This window comes from Topomyia yanbarensis, chromosome 3 (genome assembly GCF_030247195.1).
Source record: "Topomyia yanbarensis strain Yona2022 chromosome 3, ASM3024719v1, whole genome shotgun sequence".
Classification (NCBI taxonomy): domain Eukaryota; kingdom Metazoa; phylum Arthropoda; class Insecta; order Diptera; family Culicidae; genus Topomyia; species Topomyia yanbarensis.
Genome location: NC_080672.1, coordinates 350,402,092 through 350,422,330, shown reverse-complemented (window position 1 = coordinate 350,422,330; position 20,239 = coordinate 350,402,092). Strand labels below are relative to the sequence as shown.

General features: G+C 41.2%; 1 protein-coding gene across 4 annotated transcripts in view; it reads left to right on the top strand.

Moving 5' to 3' along the window:
• The window catches only part of LOC131692609 (PAN2-PAN3 deadenylation complex subunit PAN3), a 109,303-nt gene that overhangs the window by 5,131 nt on the left and 83,933 nt on the right, over nucleotides 1-20,239 (top strand). For 2 of the 4 annotated variants that reach the window (XM_058979764.1, XM_058979763.1), the window contains exon 2: nucleotides 19,444-20,135. The gene's annotated coding sequence lies outside the window, so the exon portion shown is untranslated. The remainder of the gene's footprint in view (nucleotides 1-19,443; nucleotides 20,136-20,239) is intronic. The other 2 variants (XM_058979765.1, XM_058979767.1) reach the window with 1 other exon arrangement.

The following is a 20,239-nucleotide window of genomic DNA, read 5'->3' as shown; positions in this document are numbered from 1 at the left end:
GTGAGAACTCCACCATCGTAAACGATGTTTCGTTCGCGGTATTGTAAGGCGACGCGGCGCGGTAGATTTTCTGTGCCGGGGCGGAATCCGGACAAACCTTCTTGGCGAAATCGAATATCCAACGGTTTGAATATTCCACGCTCTCGTTAGTACTGTTTCGGTTTCGCATACGTCGGGCCGTGCCCCAAAGAGTGCTCATCGATGTTTCTCTTGTTAACCCGTCGACAAACCGGCGCCAGTAACTGCGTTTCTTAGCTTTCATTAAATTTTTCATTCGCTTTTCTAATATCGCGTATACTCGATAACTAGCAACTAAACCGTCGTTCCGGAAGGTTTTATACGCGGCAGCTTTCTCCGCGTACACGTCTGAGCACTCTTTGTCCCACCACGGGTTGGGAGAACGTTTTTGGGTGTTCACGTCGGGTACTCGTTTCGTCTGAGTTTGAATCGCGCTATCGAGAATCGAGTTGGACAAAAACTTATATTCTTCCTCCGGGGGAAGTATCTGTGTTGAATCGATAGTTTTGGATATCTCAGCAGCGTAGCTCTTCCAATCAATGTTTCGTGTGAGGTCATAGGGAACATTGATTGGTGTCGATGGTCTTGAACCAGTGGTGATTGCAATTACAATTGGTAAGTGGTCACTACCGTGGGGATCAGATATTACCTTCCACTTGCAATCTAACCGTAGTGATGTCGAGCATAAAGATATGTCCAGTGCACTTGCTTGCGCAGGTGGTCTAGGAATTCGTGTCATTTCCCCTGTGTTCAGAATTGTCATATTGAAGTTGTCACAAAGGTCTTGAATTGTCGAAGATCGATTATCGTCGTATAGACAGCCCCACCCCGTACCGTGAGAGTTAAAGTCTCCAAGAAGCAGGCGGGGCGAGGGAAGGTGTTCAATCACGTTGGAGAATCTTCGATATCCCATCATGGCCCTAGGAGGAATGTAAATAGAAGCAATGCAAAGATCTTTGCCTTTGATTGTTGTTTGACAAGCGACAACTTCAATGCCTGGCGTCGAAGGGAGGTTGATTCGATTGAAGGAGTAGCACTTTTTGATCCCTAAAAGTACCCCCCCATATGAGTCTTCTCGATCCAAGCGGATAATGTTAAAATCGTGGAAGTTGAGGTTTATATTAGAAGTTAGCCATGTTTCACATAGGGAAAATGCATCACAATGATTGTAATTTAGCAAGTGTTTTAATGAATCAATTTTGGGGATAATACTTCTGCAGTTCCACTGTAAAACAGTGATCAGATCCCTGATTCCGTCTAATAAGTTAGCCATCGAAGGATACGATCGCTGTAAGGAGGGGCCATTGTTCAGTCAACTGTTTTAAAAATGTTCTTACTGTTGGTAGAATAGCAACCAGCAAGCTTTTCATAGGATCGGTAATGTTGAAAGCTGTGAATATCCAGTCCACAATGTCAGAAAATTTAAGGAATCCCGTTTTAGGTTGAGTTTCTGACTGTAAAATTGGAGCACTTGGGATTTTTGGTGCCCCGGGGAGTGCTGGGAACTCCTGGTTGTATCTCAATTTCCCAAAACCAGGAGGTATTATCTTCGGATTTGTACCAGCACTTCCAGTTGATGAATTATTTTTATTTTGTACCCTTGTTTGGGACAACCTAGGACCCTTACGAGGAAGTTCAGGTGAGTTTTGATTAGGTCTTTTCCTAGAGTTTCCAAGCGGAGCCAAAGAATGCCCCTCGCAAGGGTCGTTAGAGGCGTTATCGTCAGTTGGCAAGAGAGCGAATGGGTTTTCGGAGATAAGTGGAACAGCTCTTTTAAGCATTTCTGCGTAAGAGCGTCTGGAGCGATCTTTGGCGGATCGCTTCAGTTTATCCGCGCGAAGTTTGTACGTTGGGCATGTCAAAAGTGCATGCGGATTCTCCCCACAGTAAACACACTTCTCAGCGGGGCTACTGCAAGTATCATCCGCATGGCGTTCCCCACATTTACCGCACCGTTGCTTGTTGCTACAGTAGGTGGCCGTGTGACCTAGCTGCTTGCAATTGGAACAATTCATGACCCGCGGTACAAACAGGCGTACCGGTAGACGAGCTCCTCCCACTTCAACGTAGCTCGGAAGTGCAGATCCGGCGAAGGTTACGCGAAACGAGTCTGATGGATAGTAATTACCATCTTCGATGGACTTTGAGTGCAATTGCTTGCACTCCAAAATCTTAACTGATTGAAGGTTAGGGTCCTTAAAGCGGCCAGCCCCATCATTCATCAGATCATCGACAGTTAGACCCGCATCACTTACCACACCGTCGATCTCCACATCACGAGAAGGGATGTAGACGCGATACTCCAGCGTAAAGAGGCTATTGCTAACGATATCATTGGCCTGTTTCAAGTCAGTAACGACTACGCGCAGTTTATCTGATTGAACCTTTTTAATCTCGGTTACGGCCGAGTAACGTTTTGTCAGCTCCCGTGCAACAGTTATGCTGTTTAACGGTTTATTTTTGGGCCGAAAGTATACCACCCAAGGACCAGCGGATCCATCCTGGTAAACCTTGACTCGGGGGGGCTGTGAGACATTGGGGGAAGTGGATCGACCATAACATTATCTGTCTCAGTATCAGATATACGTTCTTCTTCTTCATAATATTCCTCTTCGGAGGGTGATCCTTCTGTTTGTTCCATTTTGTTGCGGGAGCAACACGCTCGACCGCACTGTTTAACTTAAATCAAAATAAAAAATCAAAAGCAATAAAAAGAAAAAAATCGATAAGAAAAGTAAAAAACGAAACACTTCACCAGTTGGTTCCTGACGAGCTGGTAGGTGAATTGATCCTTCGTTTGTTTTATCCGTCACCCGCGTGACCTTCACACAGTAGAGCTGATATAGCTCGTCTAAACAAAGCCGTCTTTCAGGCAAGAAAAATGTTTAGTAACGCACTTCACTGCACTACTTTAACTGATATCGCAGGTAACAATTATCACTCGCGGGACTGTTTATTAGTAATGCTTTACTGCAGCCTCTGCCACAGCAAGCACCTTCGAACCACCGAAAAAACTAAACCACACCGGAGAGAACAAAAAGCACTTGTTTCCCGGTACAAAGTTGGGTTACGAATGAGAACAGTCTTTGTTTGAATGCAAAATTGTAAGCTACGCCCATATCTCGACGAACATATTATTACGGCTTAAAAGCCAACTGTCAAAATTCTCTTTGAGAGGAAATTCCGGACAAACCGTTACTCAGCAATCACAGATGTTGGTAGCAAACAAAAGAGAAAAGTTTTCTCTTTCAATAACTGCTGTAAATTGTGGTTGGCAAGTAAAGCTTTGTCCGGAATTTCCTTTCAAAGAGAATTTTGACAGTCGGTTTTTAAGCTGTAATCATATGTTAGTCGAGATATTTTGTATGTTCAGATGCAGCCCAAGAGCGAATCTTGTGGTTTATCCAACTTATCGAAAGAGGTAAAACTGGTTCTGGACCAACGAAGTCAGTCGCAGCGCTTACTCTAGCCAATTCGTCTGCCCATTCATTTCCAGTAATTCCGGAATGACCGGGTACCCATAGAAGGTAGATAGCATTTGAAATGCCAAGTTCTTTGACTGAGTTCGACATGCGATTACTAATTTCGGTCTCGAATCTGCCGAACTAAGTGCTTTCAGGACAGCCTGACTGTCAGAGATTTTACCACAAATTCCCTGTTGAAGTGCCGATTGTACGCCGATAGATTTCTGCTTGGAATACGGTACAGTATCTACCAAGCAAATGAGACTGGTTTAATCTCCTTTCACGACAATAGACTCCAGCACCGGCTCGGTCCTCTAACAAAGAACCGTCAGTATAACAAACTACATATTCTTCAAGTTGTCGCTCCATCCAGCCAGATAGCGATTCCTCGCTAGGAGGAATTCTCACGCTGAAATTTTTAAAAAGGAAAACTACGTGTGAGTGTAAGGTCACTGGGAGCAAGTGTATACTCATCCCAAAAAAAAATTTGTGGTCACAGCCTTGTGTAGCCAATTGCACGATCTATTGGATTACTGTTCTGGAGACCTGTATCCTTAAGACGGTATGCACAAGAAAGTGCTTCTTATTTCAGAAACACATAGTGGTTTTATGTTCAAGGGTGTCTCTAGAGCAGCAGTAGGGGATGTCGAAAACGCACCAGTCGTCGCCATCAAGACCATCCTCTGAAGATGGCCTAACTTTGATTGGATGATCATAACTAACTCCCTTCTGTTACCAAACAAGGCACCCGTATACCAGTATTGGCCTAACAATTGTTGTGGAGATCCACTGAATGTACTTTGATTTGAGTCCCAAAGATTTGCCGGAAGCGTGTCTAGACGGCACCGGTGGTTGAGTGGTAAGCGTGACCGCCACCCATCCCAATTGGTCTGAGTTCAATCCCAACCGAGGTCGTTGAGATTCGGAAGGGAAGTAAACCGTTGGTCCCCGGTCCACTAGTCCAGAGAGTGGAGTCACCTCTCTGTTGTCGATCTTTGGTTTCGTAGCAGAAATAGGCTGATGGAAAATAATTAGAACATGAAGAAACGCACCCCATACTTACTAACAAATATCCTTCTCGAGTGATACTTGTGGATTGCGCAGTAGTATAAACGGCCTCTAGCATAAGCAAGTATCGAACTAACATCCCTTCCCTTTCCTTCCGCGTTCTACGTTCGAGCCTGGCCGGCGCCAGTATTGATCAATAAACACTTTAGGATTATCAGGAGCTGCACATTGAAAGATGCTTCTTCGCTAGTCCCAAGCATAATTATCTACTGGTTACCTTTGCAACTTCTGCTAGTCCAGATCGATAACGGAATGGTAGCCAGGGGTGGTCGCACAAGCTCAAGCCCAATATTTGCCGGAAGTGCGCCTACATTGACCGAAGGCCATGTAAGCTTTCTTGATTCAGATCAATTTAGTTGTGAGTCAAAAATTATCCCAACACATTTTACTTGATCTGCGGCAACAACTCCAGAGTAAAGGAACTGCAACAGATGAGCTCCGGTTGTGATCCTTCGTTGTCTGAAAAGCACCTTTGCTGTTTTATTTGGATTAACTGATATTCCAGCATAAAGACACAATTGCTCAACCTTACATAAGGCTTGTTGCATCAAATCAAAAAGTGTGTTGATGAAAATTCCGGTGAATTTTATATGATAATCATCCGCGAAACCACATGTCGAAAGCCCAAACTCATTCAGTTCTCAGCACACTACCTTGAGAACATTCGCAGACACTCAGGTTCCTTTATCTCTACTTGTCTTAACGATGAGCACAGATGTCGGTTGCTAAGCATTGCGTTATCCAATTCGTGATATATAAAGGTACTCCATGATCTTGTGCTGCTTCCAAAATGAATTCGAAAGACACGTTATCAGGTGCTCACCTTCAATATTAAGAAAAACTCCTAAACTGATTGATTGATTTTGCGATTTTCGATGTTGTAGACAACATTGTGTAACAGGGTGGTAGAAGACTTCCCCCTGCTGGCGCTTGCCCAAACTAACCTTCCGAATATAGTGGTCTATTAAACGTTCCACTGATTTGAGAAGGAAGGAGGTCAGTCAGATCGGTCTAAAGCTTTTTGCCTCATCATAAGTAACACGGTTACTTTTGAGAACAAATTTCACCATTATTTTCCGTCACGCTAATGAAATGTATCCAGTTGCAAGACTACAAGTAAGAACTTTGTTCAAAATATGCTTGAAGAGTTGATATCCTCTTTGTAGTGGAACTGGAATGATTCCATCTTTTCCCGGAGAGTTATGCGGAGCAAAACTTTCAATCGCCCATTTCATTGATTCTGAGCAAATGTCCAAAAATCAGAATTACCTGAAAAGAACTCAAGGGCAGTTGTCAGTGATGACTCTGTACAGCCTGGAAAGTGTGTGTCAAACAGACAGTTGAGTACCACATCTTCACCAGATGAGTATTCACTACTAGCATTTCTAATCAAACTGATATAAAAGTCTGTCGATTTCGAAAGTAACTTATTCAATCTACTCGTTGAAATTTAAGACATTTGCACAGAGGCTTTTCCAACCACCTCGCTCAGAGGATCGAAAGGCATTTCTGTATGCTTTGTGAGTCAACCTTAATGCCTTCAACCTGTCCCTGTGTCTGCGATTCCAAGCAATTCTTCATAACTTTTTGAGTCTAACAAGTTTAGTATTTCACCAAGAGGTTCCTCTAAAGGCACGCGTAGCTCGATGCGGACAAGCCTCTTGACATGTTGCTACTATGAGTGACATTGTTTTATCCACGACCTCAACCAAGTCACTTGGAGATTCAATCATGGGAAGATACCTATGAAACCTATTCGCCAAGCCCGTACATTTGGGATTACAATATGTGACGTTATCTAACGAGACGTTTAAATACTTAAAGACGATGTACTTATGATCAGATAACGACGTTCCAAGCTCGTTTTCCAACTCATTTGTAATACTGTCAGAGCAGAGAGTTACATCTAACACCTCTTCTCTGCCATACCGTGCCAATGTTGGGCTATTTCCTATAAATAAGAATAGCAGATTTTTACTACTTCAATATTCCAACTATTCGTGCCTCTCAGATTGATATCTGAGCTGCCCCAAATTATATGGTGAGCATGCGCGTCGCTGCCGATTTTTCTTTATTCAAGTCGTTCGTTCGTTTAAAGGTGACACATTTTGAATTTCTTACAACTAGGTGCTAAAACATTTTATTATAATTAATTTTTAAACAAGCATAACATTTTGCAACCATATTAAAACTAGGAATAACTAGAGGGAGTGATTCATTTTTTTTATTAAGATCGAAGGGAAGGGGGCTAATTAGGGGATTTTTTAATGAGCAGTAGTACTGTTGAGCATTTCTTGACGAGATAATATATTGGACAACTAAAACTAGAAAGGACAGGGACAAATAAGTTTTGGGAAGATAATTAGGAAGGGGTGTGTGGTGAATTCCTTATCTAGGTATCGACGACAGGGAAGATAGAGTGGACAAAGTTGACAGTGGGAGAAAGATATCGACTTTCAGTTTCAGACATCGGGAAATCAACGGTAAGGATTACAGACCCGGTCGTATGCCGGGCAGTCGCCCTCCAGCCGACAGGGGTTCCTCCAGACGATTTCGTAGTACGGTTCAGATGCGGATCGGCAACACACCGCGTTTCGCGTGTGTTGTTTGTACTGTTGGCTCAGTCGCCAGAGATGTTTCGTATCAGCTTGAGGTCACATGAAACCATCGTTAGTGTACGGTACAAGCAGAAGAGGGCACTTTTGGGAATGATAAGAAAAATAATAGTACACGCAGAAAAATGAATTATAGATATAACAATATTCTGGTTTAAACTCAACAATAATTATTATTATCTCAGGACTAATAATATTCAATACTTGATTCAATCCGTAATATTGTTATTTCTACAATAAATTCTGGCTTTGACGTTTCTAGTTTTCAATCACATCATCGGTTGAATCAACAATATTATTGTTGAAACGATAGCCAATATTATTGATCTAATATTGTGAACACGATTGGTCCAACAATATGATTCAGTTGAAACTACAACGAATATAGAAGAAAATATGTACTGTTGATGTTTGTTAATAAAATAAAATTCAATAATTTTATTGCTTTATTTTTAAATTTTCTGTAAATTTAAAAACTTTGTAGGATCATTTGCCAGTTATTCATTTTCTGCATTTTGAGGTTGTTCTGAAAGTGTCAAAGGTTATATTACTGCCAATGTTATTATTTTAATATTGACACTTACCTCAGTGTTGAGTTTGGGCTGCGAAATTTGTTGAAATCGATATTCCAAAATTTGTACATTATTTTTTATTAATAAATAGTAATTTTCATTAAGAAATGAAAAATACCACCGCAAACACGCACAAACATTTTCAATACACACTGATTTACTACTAGTCAAAACCAAAATTGAATAAAATTTGGTTGGAATGAACATAATATTGTTAGTTCAATAATAAAATATTGTATATTGTACAATCAAAGAGTTTCGAATCAAAAATAGACTGTCGATTGCTATCAAAAATGAATTTTGTTGGTTTAATCATGTGAAATTTCGCTGCGTGTAGTAGTCAAATCTGTATATTGACGGTTTTAGGAAATCGCAGCTTGCCAGTACATCTGGAACCGGGACATTGGGTGATCTTCCTCGGGCCCGAAGCGAATCCAATAGATGAGATCTGGCAGAACCGTACTCGACGCATGCCCAGACAATATGTTCGATATCGTGCTAACCGTCACCACAAGCGCAGATGCCGCTATTCGCAAACCCAATACGTTGGAGATGAGCGTCTCGAAATCTCGACCCACATCTGATCCCAGGTTCGCCAGATCATCCGGATTATCCACCGTCCCATTTCTCCATCGCTCCAAGATATCTGCCAACTTTCTAGCGTCCTATGACGAGAGATATTGAAAAATTCATTGAAGCAAATTGGTCTTTCATTGATGTCACCTTCTAAAGCGCCCGCCTTAGCTAAAGAGTCCGCTTCTTCATTACCTGGAATGGAGCAATGCGAGGGAAACCAAGCTAAGGTAATCTTGTACGATCTCACAGACAAAGCACGCAGAGGAGCTACCATATTTTCCCAGAAAATATGGAATGAGCTTCCTAGGTTTCATCAAACGGACAGCTTCTATTTAGCTGAGGCTGTCCGAAACGATAAAGTAATGATCAGTGAAAAAGTATCAATAATGCCAACGGTATACTGAATAGCAGCAATTTCTGCGACGTAGACTGAAGCAGGATCATTGAGAAGGTTTTGATTGAATATACCGAAGCCAGTGGAGCCGTTGAGGCATGACCCGTCGGTGTAAAACATCTTGTTGCAGTAGACCTCATCGCAATTTACTATGGAAAATGTTTGGGCTTACTTGCGGACGTATGTGATCCGGGATCCACGAATCTCATCTTTCATGGATGTGTCGAATATTAATTACGATTGGCAGATGGTTCGCTGCCTTGGGGATCAGAGACTACCTTCCACGTGCAATTTAACCGCAGCGAGGTCGAGCAGAGGGACAAGTCTAAGGAGCTCGCGCGCGCTCAAGGAGCCGGAATCCGTGTAATTTCACCCGTGCTCAAAATGATCATTTTGAAGTTGTCGCAAAGCACGTGGAGTGAGGTGGATCGATTATCGTCAAGGCAACTCAAGTCGTACCGTGGGAGTTAAAATCAACTAAAACTAGCGTCAGTGCGGGGACGAGTTCCGCAATATTGCAAAGCCATCGGTGGACAACTGGGGCTCTTGGGGGAATGTAAGTGGAAGCAATGCAAAGGTTTAATTCTAGTGTGGCAAGCGACAACTTCAATGCCTGTACTGATCTCTAAAAGTACCGTAAGAGGCTTCTCGATCCAGGCGAATAATATTGAAATCGTGAAGGTTGATATCTATTCCTGAAATAAGCCATGTTCGGTATAATGCAAATGCATCGCATTTCAAGTTATTTAGTAAAATTTCAAACGAACCGATTTTCGTGATAATGCTTCTTCAATTTCACTGCGAAACAGTGACGAAATCCGTGACCGTGTTCGAAGAATTAGCCATCGAAGGATACAATCATCGAAAGGAGGGGCCATTTTGCAGTCAACTGCATCAATAATCTTTTTACTGTGGAGCGAAAGCTTATTTAGATGCTTTTAAGAGGGTCAGAAATATTTAAAGCTGTAAAAATACGGCCCACAATATCAAAGAAATGTATTAAACCAGCGCTGATTTCCTTCTCTAGCTGAGATATGAGAACACTTGGGGTTTTTGATGTCCCAAGTAGTGCTGTGAACTCCTTTTCTGAGCTCAGAGTTTTGAGCCTGGGAGGTACCTGCTTCGGTTTTGACCCAGTACTTCTACGAGTAGTTATTGAAGGACCTTGAAGAGACACCTTCTGGCGTTAACAACGAAGCTTAGGAGATGAGATTATCTTCCTTTTTCGATTGCTTCTAGGCACAGCAGAAGATGTTCCCTCCTGGCATTCATCACAGTCGCCTTCGTCAGTAGACAAGTTACAATATATGTTAGTAGGTACCGATGGCGTAGCTATCTTTAGCATTTCTGCGAGATCGCTTAGAACGTTCCTGAATCGAACGCTTAAGTTTCTCCTCGCACTGTTTGTACGCGGGACCTATCGGAAGATCATGTGGGTTTCCCATACATTAGAGACGCTTTTCAATATTCCTTTCATAGGATTCCCACTGTATTTCACACACCGAACCTTATCGATGCAATGGAAGGCTGCGTGTCCCAATTGTTTACAATTTGTGCAGGTCACGACCCGCGGCACAAAAAGGCGAACAGGTAGACGAACCTTGTCAAAGAGGAGATAGTTTGGTAGGGTAAAACCGGCAAAGTTCACCCGATAGGTGTTTGAGTTGACGTATGTCTTTTTTCCGTCAGCTGCGACTGATTCTGAATTTAATCGTTTGCACTCCAGTATCTTCAGTGGCTGGAGCATGGGGTCTTTAAAAAGGTCAACCATGTCAGCATATCAGCATATTACCTCGAACAGTCTGCAAATGCAAAACATGGACGCTGGGTAGCAAATAGATACGGCGTATATCATCCGCTACTGTTCTCACTTTTTATAAACGATGTGCATCACTACTGCCATCGGACTGTCGTCTGTTCTATGCAGACGATACGAAAATTTACAAAATATTTAAATGTCTTCTCGACTGCCTGGAGTTACAAAGAATGTTGCATCTGTTTGTGGAATGGTGCACAAAAAACTTTATGAGCTTAAGTATTACAAAATGCAACATCATTTCCTTCCATCGAAAAACTCTGTCCATCATTTATGATTATCAAATGTGTAGCTGCTCGCTTACAAGGACAGAACGCATTGGGGATCTTGGCGTTACTATAGATCGTGAAATGAACTGCAGACTCCACTATGGCGATATCCTGTCAAAATCCAACCGACAGTTGGGTTTCATCTTTAAGATTGCTAAGGAGTTTCGTGATCCGTTTTGCTTAAAATCATTATACTGCTCTCTTGTACGTTCATTGCTGGAATCCAATGCCGGAGCCCTTACCATGCAAACTGGATCGCCAGAATTGAAGGTGTTCAACAACAATTTGTGAAGTATGCTTTGCGGTTGCTGCCGTAGCGAGACCCAATTAACTTGCCACCATGCGAGAATTGCTGTCGTCTATTAAACATCGAACCGCTGATCAAAAGTAACTTTTTATGTTAAATAGACCAGGAAAGCGATTGAAAATAGATAGTTGACCGAACAAAACATGTGTACCCGTTTTACCCCGACTTTCTCCTATAGCTCAAGTGTGAAGTTAAACCTGATTTTACTTCTCGGGAAGAGGCTGAATGCGGCTGATGAAAAGTAGAAATTGTTATGTACAAAATTCCGGGGAATCGATTGGAGATAGTATGACCACTCGAAACGTTTATATCCGTTTTGCCCCAATTCTTTACGTAATGTATGTGTGGAGTTATACTTTACTCATCATTTCAGCAGCAGGTTGAACGCGAATTTTTTATACATAAGAATTACTACTTTTCAACAGCTGAAAAACAGCCAGGTTTAACTTCACACTTTAGTTATGAGAGGAACTTAGGGTAAAACGGTTACACATGTTTCGTGCGGATATTTTAGCTACCTTTAATTGATTTCCTGAAGTATTTAACATAACAAATTACTTTTTATCAGCCTCAAATGTTGGGTAAGTATAATTTTACACTTGCATAAGGAAAAGAATCGGGGTGAAACGAGTAAACACGCTTCATGCGGTCATTCCAAGTATGTTCAATCGATTTCTTGAACTGTTTTACATAAGAAAAACTACTTTGGTTAGCCACTTTCGGCCTCTTGCTGAAATGGTGAGTAAGGTATAAATTCACATATTTATTATGTGGAGAATTGGGGTAAAACGGGTACATACGCTTAGTGCGGTCATTCTATCTTCAATCGAGAAGTTTTTACATAAGAATTGCTACGTTTCATCAGCCGCATACAGCCTCTTTCCGAGAAGCACAGCCAAGTTTAACTTCACGTTTGAGCAATGGGAAGAATTGGGGTAAAACGGATACACAAGTTTCGTGCGGTTATTCTAACTAACTTCACTCGATTCCCCTGAATTTTGTACATTGGAATTACTACTTTTCATTAGCCACATTCAGCCTGTTTCAGAGAAGTACAGACAGGTTTAACTTCACACTTGAGTTATGGGAAGAATTTGGGGTAAAACGGGTACACATGTTATGTCCGATCATTCGAACTATCTTCAAACAATTTCCTGGACTATTTAACATAAAAAATACTTTTGAACAGTAGCTTTCTACGTCTTTCTGAAATATTGCGTAAGGTATATCTCCACACTTGTGTTATGTGAATAATTGGGGTAAAACGGAAACAAACAAACAAACGCTTCTTGCGGTCATTCTAACTATCTTTAACTGATTCCCCGGATTTTTGAACATAAGAATTACTACTTTTTATCAGCCATCTTCAGCCTCTTTTCGAGACGCACAGCCAGGTTTAACTTTCCACTTGAGATATAGAAAGAGTTGGGGTAAAATAGGTACACACGTTTTGTGCGGCCATTCAAACTATCTTCAATAGATTCTCCAGAATTTTTGGCATAAGAAATGCAAATTTTGATTAACCGTTTTCAGCCTCTTTCTGAAATGTGGAGTCTGGTTTAACTTTATCCTTGAGTATGGGAGGAATTGGGGTAAAACGGGTACGCACGTTTCAGGCAGCCACTCTATCTATATTCAAGCGATAACCTGACTTTTTACCGAAATATAAAACCAGGATTAACTTCAAACTTTAGTTTTTCGAAGAATTGGGGTAAAATGGATGTATACGTTTCGTGAGATTATTCTAATTACCTTCAATCAATTCTCTGAACTTTTTTACATAAGAAATATTAATTTTTGTCATCCGTATTCAACGTTTTACTGAGTTATATATTCAGTTTTGAACATAAACTCAAACGAAAGGCAAAACGCAAAACGGGCATAAAAGCGTACCGTGCGGTCGTTGTAAATACTAGCAATCAATTTCTCAGACTATTTTACATAAGAATAACCTTTCGTGGTAAACGTCATCCAGCCTTTTCAAAAAAGTCGCGTTTTGGGTTCATTTTTTCCCACTGTGCGCTGGAGGTAAGACGGATCACCTCACAAGGATTATTCGCTGCAAAGATACTCACAGGCGATATTGACAGCTCTGCTCAGCTTACTCAGCTGAATGTGTACGCTCTTGAGAGAAAACTTCGTCGCCGTAACTTCCTGTTCCTGGAGTCACGAAATACACAGTACGGACAGTATTACCCGCTTGATTCGTTTGCTCGCGATTCAACGAATTTGCTGATCTCTTCGATTTTTATGTGTCGTCTAATGTACTTGATCATTTTCGTGTTGCTCGTAATATGTAAATAGCTTTAATTTTTTCTTTTAAGTTTTCATTAAGACAATTTATGTCAGATGAAATAAAAACTAAAAAAATCACAATTCAAACTGGGATCGGAGACTATTCAACCCCATTTGATGGTACATGTACTCTACAGTCCTCTGTAAAAGGCTCGTAGCCAGAAATATCATTTACCACTACCCGAAGCTGGGAGCACGTCGTTTGGCATAAGTTCATTTGGAATAATGTTCATTAACAGCAGCTGACACATGCTTTCGTTTGGTATAATGTTTCTTAATCTAGTTGATACTCCCCATGTTTCAGTAATCTGCGAGTGGATCACAGGTTTGCTAGCAAGGGGCCGCCGCTTCCGACGGCGAGTCGGCGGCCACCAAACCTGGATGGTCTCGCTTATGCGACAAAGCCAAGGGATATGTTTGAAAGAAGAATTAACCCTTATGTTTAAGTAAAACGAGCAAACGAACAGTTCAACAGCTTGCTTGCGATCTTATTTGGCATGAAGATTCAAAGAACTGTTCTTGTTTGAACGAAGGAGTCAGCCCCTTAAGTTTTGGTAAACCGGGCAAACGAGTGGATCACCAGTCTACTTGCGAGGGCTATTGGTGTACAAATTTAATGAACAGCTCATGACTGAAAGAAGGAATCAACCCTTATGTTTCTGGCAAATATACATATATTTTCCAAACAGTCTACTTTCTACCTCTGCCGCTGTCAGACATACAATCGAGCCAAGTGAACAACAGGCCTCTCGATCTAGTGTACATTGTCTCGAGAACAAAGGAAGCATCGGATTATACTTGTTACCATGAGCAAAGTTGACGAAAAAGCTCTACTTCGACCCAACGCCGCGGTCGTTGACTTGAAATTTTGTTCAACGCGCCCGAGTTTTTGTGAAGTGGAATACCTTTTGAAGGCAAAAATGCAACTTAGACTTACGGAAGTGTTGTACCTTCAGTATCATCATCTTCGCAGTGCAGTGTTAATATCATTCAACACGTTTGCACAAGCTGAGCGTTTAGTTTTGCAGAACAACTTAAAACACGTGGTGGAAAGTGACAACGTTGGAATTAAGATTCCCGTTTGTATTGAAAATGATCATATAGATGTAAAGCTATGTGACCTATCACCTCGTACCCCTCTTGAGCAAATTGCAAAATACATGTCGCAATACGGAGAAGTAGAATCCGTTACACCTGATACCTGGAGAAGCTTCTTCCCGGGTACTCCTAACGGCGTTTTTGTAGTGAGGATGCGGGTCGAAAGGCCCGTACCCTCCTACTTGACAATAAAACTCAAAACTCACGAAATTACAATTAAACCGATTGCCAACTCATCTACGGCAAACCAACCCAAAACAGAGTTTTCAATACCAATGCCTGAACCACAAACGGTGGCCAAATTTGTGGCAGCAGTTGCACAGACCATACTGACAGGGTTGATTTCTTCTTTCAAATATGAGCAGTTCTTTAAATCTATATACCAAATAGCCCTTGGCTTTGTCGTATAACCGAGACCAAGGATCCGAAGCGGTGCAAAGCCGCTGAGAATCCGCCAGGCGAGGTTGCCGCCGTCGGAAGCGGCGACCCTCACAAGCAAACCTATGATACACTAGTTTGCCCGGGTTACTCAACTAGTTTAAGTCCGACGGAGTAGAGCGATGTCAGATGGTACCATACTTAAAGCGATGTGGCGTAGCCACAGTTTGGTATGGACGGGAATCGATTTTTTTCACCTAAAAAAATCGATGACTGTCCATACCAAATTTGCTAGCGGTGATGACAACAAAGCAACGTAGCCACATTTTGTGTCAACACCTAATATAACAGAAATTTCAATGCATATTTCAAATTATGCCAAACGACCATTATGCCAAATGACCATTATGCCAAATGAACATTATGCCAAACGAAAGCATGTGTAACCTGCTGTTATGCCAAATGAACTTATGCCAACCGAACTTATGCCAAACGAACTTATGCCAAACGACGTGCTCCCCCCGAAGCTTATCAGAGCGTATTTTCGATATTTCTGTTCCGTCAGTGCTCGAGAAATCTTGAATAAATTCCAACACTTTTTTGTCTTTGAGTCGGAGGAAGATCGCGTAAGGCTCGGTAGCCGAGCATGGATAAACTTTGAACGGGTGAGCTGATTTTGTTTAGACGTCCATCTCTCCTGGAGATGAACCACTGTTAGGAGAAGTCGTTTGTGCACGGGTATATTGCCCAGTGTAAGCTGGTAATACAGACAAGAATGAGAAGTGCAGTATTATAGCGCTACTTAATTTGTATATATAACGGTAAACAGATGGCTAGAAAAAAACACTGCTTCACTGCTCACTGGCCAGATAACGGTAAATGCACAGAAAGACAAAACAAGGGAAAAAATACTGAAACCTCGACGAGGTGGAGAGTGCGCAAGATAAATTTAGAATTATATTACAGTTAACTCTCTTTATGTCGATATTGAAGGGACCATCGACATAGGGAGAGATCGACATATAGAACACAATGATTTTCTTTGAGACAACTTTTCCTTCAGGACATCATAATGCATACCGGGAAATGAAGATAGATGCTCGTATTGGGGGAGTAGGGTAGTAGACGACGAGATAAACTGCACTCGCACTGCATAACATCAAGTTTGCTGTTTGAAAAGGAATGCATTATTTGCAATTTATCATTCTGCCCCACATGTAGGGGAACATGGCGAGACTTGACCAGGTTTCAGCTAAACCTGCATAAAAGTTTTCAATCCTTCCAAAGTCACTGAGATATAATGTAAAATGTATTATTCGTGTTCATAATTTTTTGCGGAATTTTTAATTTACTTTTTCAAAAGTTTGTCTGAGATCGTTTTTTTTTTTGGTAAAGTCTCCCCACTGCGGGGAAACTTGACCAAGGCCTGGGGAGACTTGACCAAGAGAATTTTGAAAAATCAGAACAAAAAATAACATAAATAATACTGCAATCCTTTTTTTCATATTGTCGAGGTCATTAGGTAGCAGTAAAAAATATAAAAAGGTTGTATTTCATAAATTTCGACTGTGTTTAATGCATTTCCTTTTAACGATTAACTATACTGCTTACATTGCATATTAACACGTCACAAAATCAGCCATATTACTACTAACTTTGTTCACTAGTACAAAAAGATATAGACTGATGTTTGATGTGGGATTTTTTTGTGACGTGATTAACACTAACAGTAGGTACGACAGCATAGTAAATATCAGAAAAAAATTATCTTTCTTCGGCTTATTGCCACTTGGTCATGTCTCCCCATAAAATCTTGGTCAAGTCTCCCCAACATTAGTTATTGCGTTTAATCTCGTGCAAATTTTAGTAATAACTATTTCAATGTTCCGATTTATGTAAAATCGTTACACTATTTCATAAAGTATAAAATAATGTATGAGTACTTTAGAAGTAATTATTAGGCGAGTAGATATGTCCATACAAAGTTTGATACAAAATTACATCATTTAACGCAAATTTATTGAATACGGAATCTTTTCTATAAGGAAAGCATTTTTCATTCCAAACTTTTAAAATTACCTTGACGGACCGAAACTAGTATAAAAATATTTTGAAAATTTTTTTAAGAGCCTAATAGAACACGTCATAGCCAATAATATAATTCTGCGCTTGATCAAGTCTCTCCATGTTCCCCTAATTGAAATTGTTTTGACCACGAAAGAATGATTTCCGTGCTACAGATGGCTGCATTTTAAATATTTTCATAGCACGTTAAAGTTAAAATTTTGAACCTAAAAATGCATAAATTCTAGAAAACCTCGATATATGCAGATTAAGATGAATTCATTTTACAAAGTCTCGTAGGAAAACATATTGAATATCCACTTTACCCCAAATCATGTCTTTACTGCCCCTACATGCAAAATATTGATATACGACTTAGCGCCCTGATCGCCAATTTTCATTTCATTATGTATATGCTTTGGGATGTCCCGAGAGAAAAAAAAAACACATCGACATAGAGAGAGAATAATGCAGGCAAATATAAAGCTAGGTACATCGAGATAGGGAGATATCGAGATAGAGAAAATATCGACATAGAGGAGTTTTTATACATGCAATCTGAAGGGACCTACGAAATAATCGAGATAGAGAAAAATATCGACATAGAGAATATCGACATAGAGAGAGTTAACTGTAGTACTATTCTTTTTTAACGTTACACTTCATGGACTGGGACCAAATATATATATAAATAGCCTTCCAGTTCAGGACCAATCAGCGATGTTGGTCAGCTGGTTGATACTATCAACAAAGATCTAACAGTTATCAACTGGGTCCTAGAAACTCTCCAACGCCGAACCCAAGGAAGACACAGGCAATAATTGTCTGTAAAGAAGGACAGGTTATCCCAAAACATGTAATCCGTTTCTGCGGCGAACCTATTGCTTACGGATGGACATGGCGTCGGCTGTTACAACATCTCCCGCGTTGGCTGTTGTACTTTCTGCTCTCCGTTTGTATCGAATGTTATACGACAAGTACGCCTTATCCGTAGACTAAAGTGTTAATTTAAAACGTCAAAACTTTGTGGTGAATTGGTGGTGATCAAATAAGTATAAAAAACGTGTTTTGTGCGACATAAACCTTAAATTGAAGAAGTATGTGAACAAGAAGGCTATGGAAGTGTACAACTGTCTAAGAACATTCCGACAATTTTCTACGTTGCTATCTCTACAAGCACGCATGCTATTGATAAGATCAGTAGTGATTCCGGTTTTTTATATACTAACCCGGCTTAACAATAGCTCTGAAATCACGACTGCATCGATGCTTCCAGGTTTCGATACGATCTGTCTTCAATCTAAAACGACTCGAAACAACTACTGGCATCCGAAACGCAGTTGATCGCGATCCATTCGACTACTACAATAATTATATATACTATGTCTTCATCAAATTTGGAACAATATGCTTTCTCCATATATACTTGAACACTTAAATAAAGGATAAAGACATACGAGCTCTTACTTTCCTTCTACCGTTTTTCACCTCGAGCAAGAAAACAAGCGTACTGATCTATGGAATCCCCCTATGCAACGCATTACCTAAAGATGTTAAATCGAAATCGTCTCTCGGTACAAGAAGCCTAGATTTTTAAAACTAACCAAGCAATCTGAACTACATTGGTTGTTTCTCATTTATTGTAATAAGATTTGTCTTTCCTTTCCGTCTTATCCCTACAGTAGATTGCCTGACCCGATGTAGCTTAGCTACAAGGTTACCGTGTGACAAATAAATTACATACAATTACAATTACCGAAAAATAATTTTCGTCAAAAATGTGGGTATCCCTTTGGACGCGATCCATCATATAAATTGAAGATTTTTTTCACCTTAAAATATTCCCAATGAACAGCTAAACACGCTGCGTATGATTTTGGGCCACTGAACCACCCAAATTCATGAAAAGATGCCGCATAACAGCTATTATTCAGTAAGGTTCTTCCTTTCACAATTTCTTGACCTTCTACCTTTCTCCAGTTAATGTCGTGAAACAATCACACCAAGTCCCACTTCGGATACAGTTCGTTCGGCGCATCACCACAAAATCACCTCCGATCTACAAAAGCATGCGCTGCAATCGCTCAATACCATTCCAAACAGCATTGGCAGCAACGTTTAAGAAACATTCATCTTACAATGTTTCTATGCTCGCTCAATAAGGTCACAGAATCATCGCCATCGACCGATCGCTCGCATGGATGAAGGCTCGTTAGTGCCAATTTCTGCTGCCATCGTTTTGATAGACTGTTAGCCCCATCTGCCGCCCTCGTGTGCCAGTTGCGTCGTCGTTCGGCTGGTAGGCAACGTACCAATCTATTGCTGGGATCTACCCGAACATTGCTCACCACAGAGCAGCAGCAGCAGCACGGATTGCGGATTGTATGTTTGCGATTGCGTTGCGGCACCAGGTGGTGTTGGTGTGCTGCTTCGCTAATAGCGATCGCTGTTGATGTAGTTGTTAGTTATAAAACTGTGTTTGTTGTTTCTGATTTTTTTTATTTCGAAGCGAAGGTAAAGAGAAGGCAATAATAAAACGATACTCATCGGTGAAGTGGATGTGAGTAGTAAAAGGAGGAGGAGGAGGAGGCGGAGGTAACCGTCTAGTGAGAAGTGTAGTGAAAAGAAAACGTAGTAAATACGGTAAGAAGAGGAGACAAAACAACGATCAGATGATTTCTTTCGCATTACGTTGCTGCAAATGATAATAATCATGCGCTCGAAAATCATCTTGCTCCGTTGGTGATGATTGTGGTGAAGGTGACGATGATGATGATGTTGATAATGAGGGAGGGATGAGAAGAGTGGATCAGTGAAGTGAAAGAGAAAAAACAAAAGTCGGGATTAAGTCAAAACAACGAGATATCGATTCGCTCGGTCGAATCTGGCTCAGCTGCTTCTGCACACTGGTTGATGGTTGGTGGCATGAAGTGAAGTGAGAAGTGCTGTGCCGAGGGAAATAAAACAAGCGCCCCGATCGTGACCGTCTGTAGCCCGGGGTGAAGAAATTGCTGGTCAAACTGGCGACGGTGTGTACCGGCTCGTACCGGAGTTTTTGGAGGTGGCAGGGCTGCTACTCTATCGCCATAACCAGCCGAACTGGAGCAGCGGCTGGAAACGGAGGAGGGCGAACCGAAGGCACTGTTACTCGTTGAGGATTGATCCCATAACGCGTGCACACGAAGAAAGAAAGAAATTCAGGTATGTACAATGACCTTGTTTCGTTCCCACACACAAGCCAACCGCGCAGATCGAGCTCGGGTTTTTAGACGTTCGCGGCTGCGGTCAACCCATTAGCGGCCTAC